General features: G+C 32.1%; 1 non-coding gene across 1 annotated transcript; it reads left to right on the plus strand.

The window, feature by feature from the left end:
* The first annotated feature begins 7,493 nt into the window (after positions 1-7,493).
* LOC139903790 (small nucleolar RNA R71) lies at positions 7,494-7,600 on the plus strand. The gene has a single exon (XR_011778582.1). It is a non-coding gene; the product is annotated as a small nucleolar RNA R71 (small nucleolar RNA).
* Positions 7,601-12,209: the final 4,609 nt, after the last annotated feature.

The raw sequence follows: 12,209 nt of genomic DNA on the forward strand, positions 1-12,209 counted from the left end.
TTGCGGTAAAGAATGTGCATGTTCTTTTGAAATTTTGGGTATTCTGTCCAACAACGATCGAATCTTAGGTTGGGATGTAACTGTTGATCATCGATAAGTGGGTGCACAATCCTCGGGTGAGGCTAAAACTGACGATAATGAGCGTAAAACAGTGGTTTCGGCTCATAATATATTATGTTCAGGTTGTGGTTCCGGTAGTTGTTCTTGATCAGGTTCTTGTTCATGATGTCTAGACAATGATGCACCGTCTGTATCTGTATTTCTCTACAAAACACATTAAACACAAAATTTGTGCATCCAAATATGCATTAGTGTTAGCAAAATAACAAATTAAAACAATTACAATAACATGTTCAATTCATATTAAACTTATACTCATTTTCATATTTTTATCAATTTTACAATTTTTCAAATAAGCATATATGAAAAGGTATACAAAGTTCATAAGCATTCAACTCAAATAACATGTCAAAATAATCATTACTAGCAATTAAACAAGTTTCAAATGGCATTTATATCAAAATAATCAAGTTCATGAATTTTAGACTTAAAAAGTCCACTTTGATGCTCAAAATCATGTTTAGGATCAAAGTTTGGATCATTTAGCTACCTAAACATGTTACACTACTTAATTTAGCAATAATCCATAACAAAAATCAGCCATAACTTGTTTATATCAAAAAGCCCCAAATTGCTCAAGAACACAAACCCTAGATTTCTTAAAATTTTGAAGTTTAAGACTTCAAATCATGACAAATAGAATCAATCCAGGTTATACATGCATAATATACTAACAATTTAACTCTAATTACACTAGAAATTATTAAAATTAAATTAGGTAAAATTTAGCTCAAGAACACTAAAATTCGAATTTAAAGAGTTTTAGGGGTGAAATCGTTACCTTCTTTCTCCCCCATCTGAAGAAAGGCATGTTTATAGCGGATTATAGCAATGAATTTCGTGAATTTTAGTGAAAAAATGGTAAAATTTGAGAGTGTTTTTTAGAGTGTTCGTGTATTTGTGTGTGTGTTTTGTGTGGACAGAAGCAGATGCTCGTGGCCTTTTGATTCTGATCAGTATTTCCAGCCCATGCGATCGCATGGGTTGGATGTGTAAACCCCATGCGATCGCATGGGGTGTATATATATATATATATATATATATATATATATATATATATATATATATATATATATATTTTTATTTTTTTTTATTTTATTATTTTTTTATAAAACCTTTTACTTATAAAAACAAAAATAAATTTAAAATTTTGTTTCCTTTTATATTGAGGGCGTTTCGGTACGTTGACCTAGTTCGTCCCTCGACAAAATTTTAAAAATTTGTCTTTTTAAAGCGTTGTTTTAAAAGCTAGGGTTTTTGGAATTTTTTTTTATGTTTTTGGCATACTTTAGATCCATAAAATTAAAAATAATGATAATAAAATTTCTCGTCCCGCCCTCGGGTAAAGCAATTTCGGTTCAACGACCTAGTTTTCAACTCACGACGAATTTTAAATATCAAATTTTTAACTTAATGAAATAAAGTACATTTTTGTTTTTAAATTCACACCAAACTTAAATTTTAAAATGCATATTAAAATTTCATATAAATATTAATAAAATTTATATATATTAATTTTACAAACTTATATTGAAAATATTAATTTTTAAAATATTTAAAAAACTTAAATACATTGGTTTTAAAAATTTACAATAATAATTTAATATTAATTTAAAAACAAGGTAAAAATTAAAATTAAAAATCTTTTTGGTCCTTTATCTCACTTTAATCAATCAAATATTATCAAAAATATACGCCCCTCTTTTGGGTAAAGTAATTTCGGCTATTTTACCTAGTTGTACTCCTGAAGAATTTTTGAAAAATTTTGGATTGATTGATTAAAGATATTTATACCTTATGAATAAACGGTAAATTTCGCAGTGATGCATTAAATTTTTGTATGATATCAATAATTTCGGTTTCGCATACCTAATTTTATTGAATATCAATTTAATACTTTATAGCAAATGATTCAGCATTTATTATCAAAAGGTTAAAAGCAATAAATAAAAACAAATAAAAACTGTACATACTTACCTGTGAGATAGAATTCTCAGAGACTTGCTTTAGCCGACTCATAGGAGAGTCGTGTGATTTGGTTTTCCATAGCTACATAAGCGTAACCTCAATTCTTCAATTACTTTTCTTCTAAACATATGAACGGTCCTTCTCTGCATTGAGTAACAAATTCGATATTTGAATATGTTTGATTGTTCGAACATTTACCTTCGTGTGACCATTTTCCGCATTTATGACATCTTTCAAGGTGTCGTGCTCTTCTTTTTGTTGCGGATTTTGATTTTCCTTTACCAAAATGTGTTTTATGATGATCTTACCTGAGTTCTTTCCCCAGTTCATCCATTTTGCCTCTTATGAATGATACCAGTTCGCTCGGAAAGATGTTATTATTACGTTTAGTAATCAAAGCGTGTAGTAGTAGACCATGGTTCAGATCAAAGGAATTCTTCATCTCATAAAACCTACAAGAAATAAAAATTCAGAATGGAGGGAGAAGACTAGTTCTTTAGGGTCTGCTAGGGAAAGACCATTCGGATTCCATTCTCGGAAACTACACGTAAACAGAATATCTAACTATAATAGAAATATATATTACCCTTAAAAGATTCAAATCTTCCCACACTTAGTTAGCTGTGGTGTCGAAATTGTGATTAACTTCATCTTCAACTTCCATTGGATTATCTATGTAATGTTTAACTCTGTGACCATTAACCTTAAATTCAATCCCATTTGAATTTATTAATTCTACTGTTCCGTATAGGAAAACTCTTTTGACTATGAATGGTCCAGACCATCTTGATTTCAACTTTCCAGGAAATAGCTTGAATCGTGAATTGAAAAAAAGAACTCTGCCTCCTTCCTTAAATTCTTTTGAACTTCTGATTCTTTTATCATGCCATTTCTTCGTTCTTTCCTTATAGATTAACGAATTTTCATATGCATCATGTCTTAATTCTTCTAATTCATTTAATTGACTTAACTGTAGACGTCCGGCTTCATGCAAATCAAGATTACATGTCTTCAAAGCCCAAAATGCTTTGTGCTCAATTTCTACTGGAAGGTGACATGCTTTTTCGTAAACAAGTTTAAAAGGTGTAGTTCCAATTGGAGTTTTGTAGGCTGTTCGAAAATCCCAGAGTACATCCTCCAATTTCATGGACCATTCCTTCGAATTTGATCCTACAATTTTCTCTAGAATACGTTTTAATGCTCTGTTGGTATTTTCAACTTGTCCACTTGATTGTGGATGATAAGCAGTTGAGATTTTATGAGTTACTCCATATCTTTTAAGAACTTTCTCAAGTTGATTATTACAAAAATGAGTACCCCGATCACTTATTAAAGCTTTCGGTGTTCCGAACCTAGCAAAAAGACGTTTTAAGAAGTTGACTACAACTCGTGCATCGTTAGTTGGGAGAGCTTGTGCTTCCGCCCATTTAGATACATAATCAATGGCTACGAGAATATAGAGATTATTATGAGATTTTGGAAATGGACCCATAAAGTCAATACCCCAAACGTCAAATACTTCACATACTTGAATGACATTTTGTAGCATTTCATCACGTTGACTTATTTTTTTGGCCCTTTGACAAGCATCACAGGACTTACAAAGAAGGTGTGCGTCTTTGAAAATTGTAGGCCAATAAAATCCAGCATCGTAGACTTTCCTTGCCGTGAGTTGAGGCCCATAATGCCCTTATGTTGGTCCTGTGTGACAATGGTTTAAGATTTGACTAGCTTCATCTTCGAATACACATCGGCGTATTATTCCATCGGGACAACTTTTAAACAAATGTGGATCTTCCCAGAAATAGTGTTTTATATCACTAAAGAATTTCTTTCGTTTTTGGTACGACAACCCCTTTTCAAGGAATCCACATACTAAGTAGTTTGCATAGTCTGCAAACCATGGAATTTCATTATAATCGATTTTCAATAGATATTCATCAGGAAAGTTATCTTGTATAGCCGATTCATTTAGAACTTCTAATTCATGATTTTCAAGGCGAGAAAGATGATCAGCGGCGAGATTTTCTGCTCCCTTTTTGTCTCGGATCTCAATATCGAACTCTTGTAAGAGTAAGATCCAACGGATTAATCGTGGTTTAGCATCTAGTTTCGAAAATAGATATCTAAGAGTAGAATGGTCGGTATAGACCACCGTTTTAGCTAGAACGAAATATGAACGAAATTTGTCAAAAGCAAAGACAATAGCAAAGTGTTCTTTTTCAGTAGTTGTGTACTTCGTTTGTGTTCCTTGTAACGTCTTACTAGCGTAATAAATAGGTTGAAATCATTTTTCAATCCTTTGTCCTAAAATGGCTCCCATTGCAAAATCACTTGCATCACACATGAGTTCAAATGGTAGATTCCAATTTGGAGTTATCATGATCGGCGCATTAGTAAGTTTTTCTTTAAGAATATTAAAAGATTTGATGCATTCATCCGAAAAGATGAATGGAGCATCCTTTTCTAGGAGTTTATTCATAGGAGTGGCAATTTTAGAAAAGTCTTTAATGAAACGTCGGTAAAAACCGGCATGCCCTAGAAAACTCCTAACTCCTCTAACATTGATGGGATGTGAAAGTTTAGCAATTACATCTACTTTAGCTCTATCCACTTCAATCCCTTCCTTTGAAATTTTATGACCAAGAACGATGCCTTCTTTAACCATGAAATGGCATTTCTCCCAATTAAGAACTAGATTTGATTGCTCGCATCTAATAAGCATTCATTCAAGATTAACTAGACATGATTCAAATGTATCACCGAAGACTGAAAAGTCATCCATGAAAACTTCCATGCATTCTTCTATCATGTCATGAAAAATCGCCATCATGCACCTTTGAAAGGTTGCAGGGGCGTTGTAAAGTCCAAATGGCATGCGTTTGTAAGCAAAAGTACCATAAGGGCACGTGAATGTGGTTTTCTCTTGATCCTCGGGTGCTATCGGGATTTGAAAATATCCGGAAAAACCGTCAAGAAAACAATAGTAACTATTTCCGGCTAATCTTTCCAACATTTAATCAATGAAAGGTAAGGGAAAGTGATCTTTTCTGGTGGCGTCATTTAATTTTCTATAACCAATACAAACACGCCATCCTGTTACAGTCCTAGTAGGAATAAGCTCATTTTTTTCATTTGTGATGACAGTCATGCCACCCTTCTTAGGTACGCATTGAACTGGGCTTACCCATGGACTATCAGAGATTGGATAAATTAAACCTGCATCTAGCAGTTTAATAATTTCTTTCTTAACAACATCTTGCATATTTGGATTTAGTCTTCGTTGGCGTTGCACATAGTTTTTATGGCCTTCTTCCATAATGATTTTATGTGTGCAATACGAAGGACTTATTCCTTTAATGTCATGAATCTTCCATGCAATAGCTGGTTTATGAGCTTTTAGCATAGAAATGAGTTGAGATTTTTGATTTTCCGTAAGAGAAGACGATATTATTACAGGTAATTCAGATTCACCATGTAAATAAGCGTATTCCAAATGGGTTGGAAGTGGCTTTAACTCTAATGTCGGTGGTTCTTCTATTGATGATTTATATCGATATCTGTCTTCCTCTTTTAGCATTTGAAGTTCTTCTGTTGTTGGTTCATATTCATTAGCGATGAGTGCGGCTAATATTTTAGCTTCATCAATTAGTTCAGTCCCTTCTCCTAAAGAACATTCTCCTGTTCCTTGTAATTCTGGAAATTCTTGTAACAATTCTGCATGTGAATCTATAGTTTGAATATAATAACATGTATCATCTGCAGATTGTGGTTGTTGCATGGCTCTATCAACAGAAAAGGTAACACTCTCGTCCTCTATACTTAGAGTCAGTTTCTTACCAACCACGTCTATTATTGCTTTAGCCGTGTTTAAGAATGGTCTTCCTAATATAAGAGGAACTTGAGAATCTTCTTCCATGTCGAGAATAACAAAATCTACTGGAAATACTAAAGTACCAACTTTAACTAGCATGTTCTCCATTATCCCTCTAGGATATTTTACTGATCGATCTGCTAGTTGTATGCTTATTCGTGTTGGTTTCAATTCTCTGAGGTCTAGTTTAGAGTATAATGAATATGGCATTAGATTTATACTAGCACCTAAGTCTGTCAATGCTTCTATTGAACTAAGACTACCCAGAAAACATGAAATTGTGAAACTTCCTGGATCTGAGAGTTTCTCTGGTAGTTTATTCAATAGCACTGCAGAACAATTAGCATTCATTGTAACAGCCGATAGTTCTTCTATTTTCTTTCTATTTGTGATTAGATCTTTCAAGAATTTGGCATATCTTGGCATTCCTGAAATCACATCAATGAAAGGAAGATCAACATTTATTTGTTTAAACATATCCAAGAATTTAGATTGCTCGGCTTCAAGTCTTTCTTTTCTCATTTTACTTGGGTAAGGAAGTGGTGGTTGATATGGTTTAACATAAGGTTTAGCCTTAATCATGTTATCTTCATTAACCTTTTCAACTACCGGTTCTGTTTCCTTATCTTGCTCAGGCTGTGGTGCCTGTGGAGTAGGAATAGAGTCATCAGAAATTACAGGTATTTCCGGTAGTTTAAGTGTAATACCACTTCTCGTGGTAATGGCTTTAGCTGTTTCATTCCGGGGGTTAGAATTTGTATCGCTAGGTAGACTCCATGGTTTTCTTTCACCTATCAACCTTGCTAGGTTGCTTACTTCTTGTTCCAGATTTTGAATAGAAGCTTGTTGATTTCTAAATGCTTGAGCATTTTGTTTATTGATTTGTTTCTAAGATGTGAAAAATTGAGTTTGAGATTCAACTAGCTTCGACATCATGTCTTCTAAATTAGTCTTTTTATCATCGGTTTGTGGTGGTTTATTTTGAAAAATAGGTCTTTGCTGATTGTAAGTATTGTTAGATACTTATTGATTGTTAGGACCTTGTTGGTTGTTGTATGGAACATTTGGGTTATAATTCTGATTTTGATTGTAGTTTGGCCTTGGTGGTTGATAATTATTCTGATAATTATTTCCAGGCCTTTGGTTCATGTATGAAACATTCTCTCTTTGTTCCATTGTTTGTTCAATACTGAGACAATCTTTTGTCAAATGTGGTCCTCCACACTGCTCACAACTAATGCGTATTGCTTGAATATCTTTAGTCATCTTTTCCATTCGTCTCTCGAAAGCATCTGACTTTGCGGAAATGGAATCAAAATCATGGCTAGAATCGGCTCTAGCCGCTTTAGATGATCTAACGATGTCTTTTTCTTGATGCCACTCATGTGAGTGGGAAGCAGTGTTATCAATAATTTTGTAAGCTTCAGTTGCGGTTTTCTTCATAATGGAATCACCAGCTGCTATGTCGATGTCTTTTCGTGTAGTAATATCGCATCCTTGGTAGAATATTTGTACTATTTGATAAGTGTCTAAACCATGTTGAGGACATTCTCTTAACAACTTTTCAAATCTTGTCCACGCCTCATATAAAGTTTCATTTGGCTTTTGTGTAAACGTAACAATTTCTCCTTGAAGTCTCACGGCTTTAGATGCCGGAAAGAATTGTTTAAGAAAATTTTCAACTAAAACATCCCATGTATCAATCGCCCCTTCAGGTAACGATTCTAACCAATCTTTGGCTTCTCCCTTTAAAGTTCAGGGAAATAACATGAGATATATCTGTTCATCCTCAACTTCTCTGATTTTAAATAGAGTATAAATCCTATTAAAGGTACGAAGATGTTCGTTTAGATCTTCCTTCGGTGCACCACTAAATTGGCATTGATTTGTTACCATGTGTAGGATTTGTCCTTTGATTTCATAATCTGGTGCCTTAATGTCTGGTTGAGTAATTGCATGACCTTGGCCAGTGCGTTTAGCTCTCATTCGGTCTTCCATACTTAGAGGTTTCAGATTTTCCATGATTGAAATTGTTGAATCTGAATCACTAGAGGATTCTGACTTAATGGTTTCTTCCTCGACAATCTCTGGATGAGTAATCTGTGGTTCAGGAGGAATGATTAGTGGTTCAGGATCTCTGAATTGTCCCTGAATATCCTCCGGATTCTCAATTGTGAGGTCGGGTTCAAAAAATGGATTATCGGAAATTTGAATTGGAGTACTTGGTCGACTAGATGACGATTCTAAAGAAAAGTCAACGGCAACAATATTGGCTAGATGTCTTGATCGAGTTACAGGTGGTGAACGTATGAAAGGTGGTGAACGTTTTGCTCGGTGCATTCACTGAATATCCTATTTGTTATAAAGAAAAAAATTATATAAGTTATCAAATTAATAGACTTTTCTGATTTTGCCCACGTTTCGAATAGCTAATAGATGTAGCAGGTAGCCAGGACCCTTTAAATCGGAAGCCCACAACTCGCCACTAACAAATCCAACTATTACTACGAACCAGAAAATTTTGGATGTCTATCAATTTAACCGCTTAAAATAATTTTTCGTCGAAGTTTTAAAGAAAATAAAGAAAATTCTATGTCCTAAAGAACTAGAGCGTCGAGAAATAAGAAAGAAAAAGAGCGCGTCGAAAAATGTCGAAAAATAAAAGGTCAAAAAATAAGCGTCGAAAAATAATTAAATGCAGCGTCGAAACTTAAAAGTCTAAAAACTAAATATTAAAAGTTGCGTCTAAAGGAATTAAAACTTAAAGGAATTCTATATCCAAAACGGCAATAACTTAATTAGGCACTAAAATCTATTAAATACTAAAGCGATAAGCGACGTCGTAGAATTCTAAAGTGCCTAAATCTTAATCTAAAGAAAAAGCACTTAAGGGATTTTATGGCAAAGCCTAAGAATCTAGAAATAGAAATTAACTACGGTAAAAACTAAATTTAAACTAATTACGCACGATAAAAATACAAATTACGAATTAAACGATTAAAATATACAATTTATAAAAAGATATAAAAAAATGATAAAATTACTTATTTTTATAAAGATATTATTTTTATATTATTATTTTATAAAAGTATTAATTTTATAATAAATAAAACTAATTAAAACTTAAAAAAAATACAAATTAAATAAACTAAAACAAATTATTATTAAAATAAACCCTAATTCTAATTAATTATTAATAATTAATAATAATAATTAAACGTAAACCCTAATCTGCAATCTGAGGTACCAGACCTGTCAAATCAATCCATGCGATCGCATGGATTGTGTGTAGGATTTTCATGCGGTCGCATGGCTTCGGTTTCCAGGCCAAGTAGTTGGGCTGCTACAGTTGGGTCCGTATACTTTTAATTTTTTTTTTCTGTTTTTAAATTATAATAAAAACTTATATTTAAAAAAATACATATTAGTTTTTGTAAAAAAAAACTTTTTTTATTTAAACACTTAAAAATATAGAAATATAGAAATATATATATATATATATATATATATATATATATATATATATATATATATATATATATATATATATATATATATATATATATATATATATATATATATATATATATATATATATAGCGTTTCGCTTTCGGCGTTGTTGAGTTGCCCAGCAGCGGCGCCAAAAATACTTGATGCTATGCGAGGTGTATACGAAATAGTTATATTTTTATTGGGAAATACTATTAAATACGATACAATTTTACACAAGTTATTTATTTATTTATTGAATGGATATACCTAAACTTTGCTACAACAATTATAGGTAGTGTACCTAATCGTAGAGTAGTGTAGTTTTTAGTAAGTCGGTTCGTTCCACAGGGATACAACTAAATTTAACGCTATATTATATTTTAAACTATATTTGTATATAAATATATATATAAGTAGCATTATTATTATAAAAGGGGGGGTTTTTACCGTTTAGTGACCGGTTTGTCGATTTTATGTCTTAAGTCGTAATTAAAACCTAATGTAAAATATTAAATATAAATACAACTTAATTTAAAGCGTAAAGTAAATGACGATAAATAAAAATGCGATAATTAAAAGTACGATAATTAAAAGTGCAATAAATAAAATGACAGTTAATAAAAGTGCGATGAGATATAAAATAAAGAAATTATGCTTATTTAAACTTTCGTAATCATGATGTTTGACGTGTTGATTTTAATTTATTACCATGGGTTAATTGTCCATTATCCTGGATTATTTGATATGTCCATCTGGTTTTTGTCTATAATAGTCCATCAGTCATAAATATAAAGTGCGAGAATCCTCGTCAAATTATCCTTATACCCGAAATCAAATATTCCAACTAATTGGGGACTTAAACTGTAATAAGGTTTTAATACATTGTTAATGATTACACCAGGTTATCGACTGTGTGCAATCCAAGGTTTTAATAATTTATTAACAATTACACCAAGTGTCCTTGTATGTAATCCACCCCTGTTTTAATTAGTCCATTGACTATTAATCCATACCCGTGTCCGGTTAAATGAACGATTATTATTATTTATAAATATCCCACCCATTGTGTCCGATCGAGTGTATATGGTTATTTATAGATACGTCAAATTGTAAATCTCTATATTAAATTAATGAACTATCATTCAGTTAAACAAATATAAATCCCATTAATAGCCCATAGTCCAATTTCCACAAGTGTCGGTCTTTTGTCCAAACCCCAATTATGGTCCAAAGCCCAATAACCCCGTCTTTAATATTTAGTCCAACATCATGCTTACTTCGGCTTAAATAAGCATAATAATAATTTAGCTACGAGACATTAATTTAAAAAGGTTGAACATAACTTACAATGAGTATTAATCGCGTAGTGTTACACGGACAGAATTTCGACTTACAAACTTAAAACATTCGCCACTATAACCTTATTATTATTAACTTAAAATTAAAATTAAAATTATAAATATAAATATATATTAGAGAGTGAGAGAGATAGTTGATATATGGTGTATATAAAACGTCGAATTCGCAGGCTATTTATAGCACCTGACCTTGCTTTTCATCCCATGCGATCGCATCGATTTTGGTCTTGCTGGCCATGCGATCGCATGGCTACCTTGGCTAGCTCACAATGATTTGTTTTCTAGTTTGCCGACGTTTTATTTAATTATATAATATAATATATATAATTATATATATATTATATTATATTCATGTGCATAGTTCACTTGTAATTTTAGGCCCGTTGCATCGCGCGTTGATAGTTGGTTCATGTCCCGGTTTCGGATTTTCGAACGTCCTTGCGTACTATTTAATATCTTGTACTTTGTGTTTTGCAGCTTGTACTCTTGTAATTTTGAGACGTTTCTTATCAATAAATTGAATCACTTGGTTTGTACTTTGTACTTTTTAGCCTTTTGATCGTTTGCGTCCTCAAATCACCGAATCTGTCTTTTATCTTCACCTTTTATTATTTAAACAAATATCACTTGTAAATAGAATAATTGCAACTAAAAGCTTGTCTTTCTTGAAGGATAATGCTATGAAATATGTGTTCGTTTTTAGCATTATCAAATATTCCCACATTTGAGCGTTGCTTGTCCTCAAGCAATATAGAACTTGAATAAAACTTACTAGAATCACTTCTTTATTCTTCACACTTTGTACATCAGCAATTTTGATACGACGGTATGAACAATGATAGTAAAATATTAAATATTAAATATAAATACAACTTAACAAATATCACTTGTAGATTTTAAAAGTGGGACTATAACTCACTTTCACAGATTTTTACTTCGTCGGGAAGTAAGACTTGGCCACTGGTCAATTCACGAACCTATAACAAATATGTACATCTACATATCAAAGTATGTTCAAAATATATTTACAACACTTTTAATACATTTTGATGTTTTAAGTTCATTAAGTCAGCTGTCCTCGTTAGTAACCTACAACTAGTTGTCCACAGTTAGATGTACAGAAATAAATCGATAAATATTCTCTTGAATCAATCCACGACCCAGTGTATACGTATCTCAGTATTGATCACAACTCAAACTATATATATATTTTGGAATCAATCTCAACCCTGTATAGCTAACTCCAACATTCACATATAGAGTGTCTATGGTTGTTCCGCAATATATATATAGATGGGTCGACATGATAGGTCGAAACATTGTATACATGTCTATGGTATCTCAAGATTACATAATATAAAATATAAGTTAATTAGGTTATGGTTGGAATAGATTTA

This window comes from Rutidosis leptorrhynchoides, chromosome 3, assembly GCF_046630445.1.
Source record: "Rutidosis leptorrhynchoides isolate AG116_Rl617_1_P2 chromosome 3, CSIRO_AGI_Rlap_v1, whole genome shotgun sequence".
Taxonomy (NCBI): domain Eukaryota; kingdom Viridiplantae; phylum Streptophyta; class Magnoliopsida; order Asterales; family Asteraceae; genus Rutidosis; species Rutidosis leptorrhynchoides.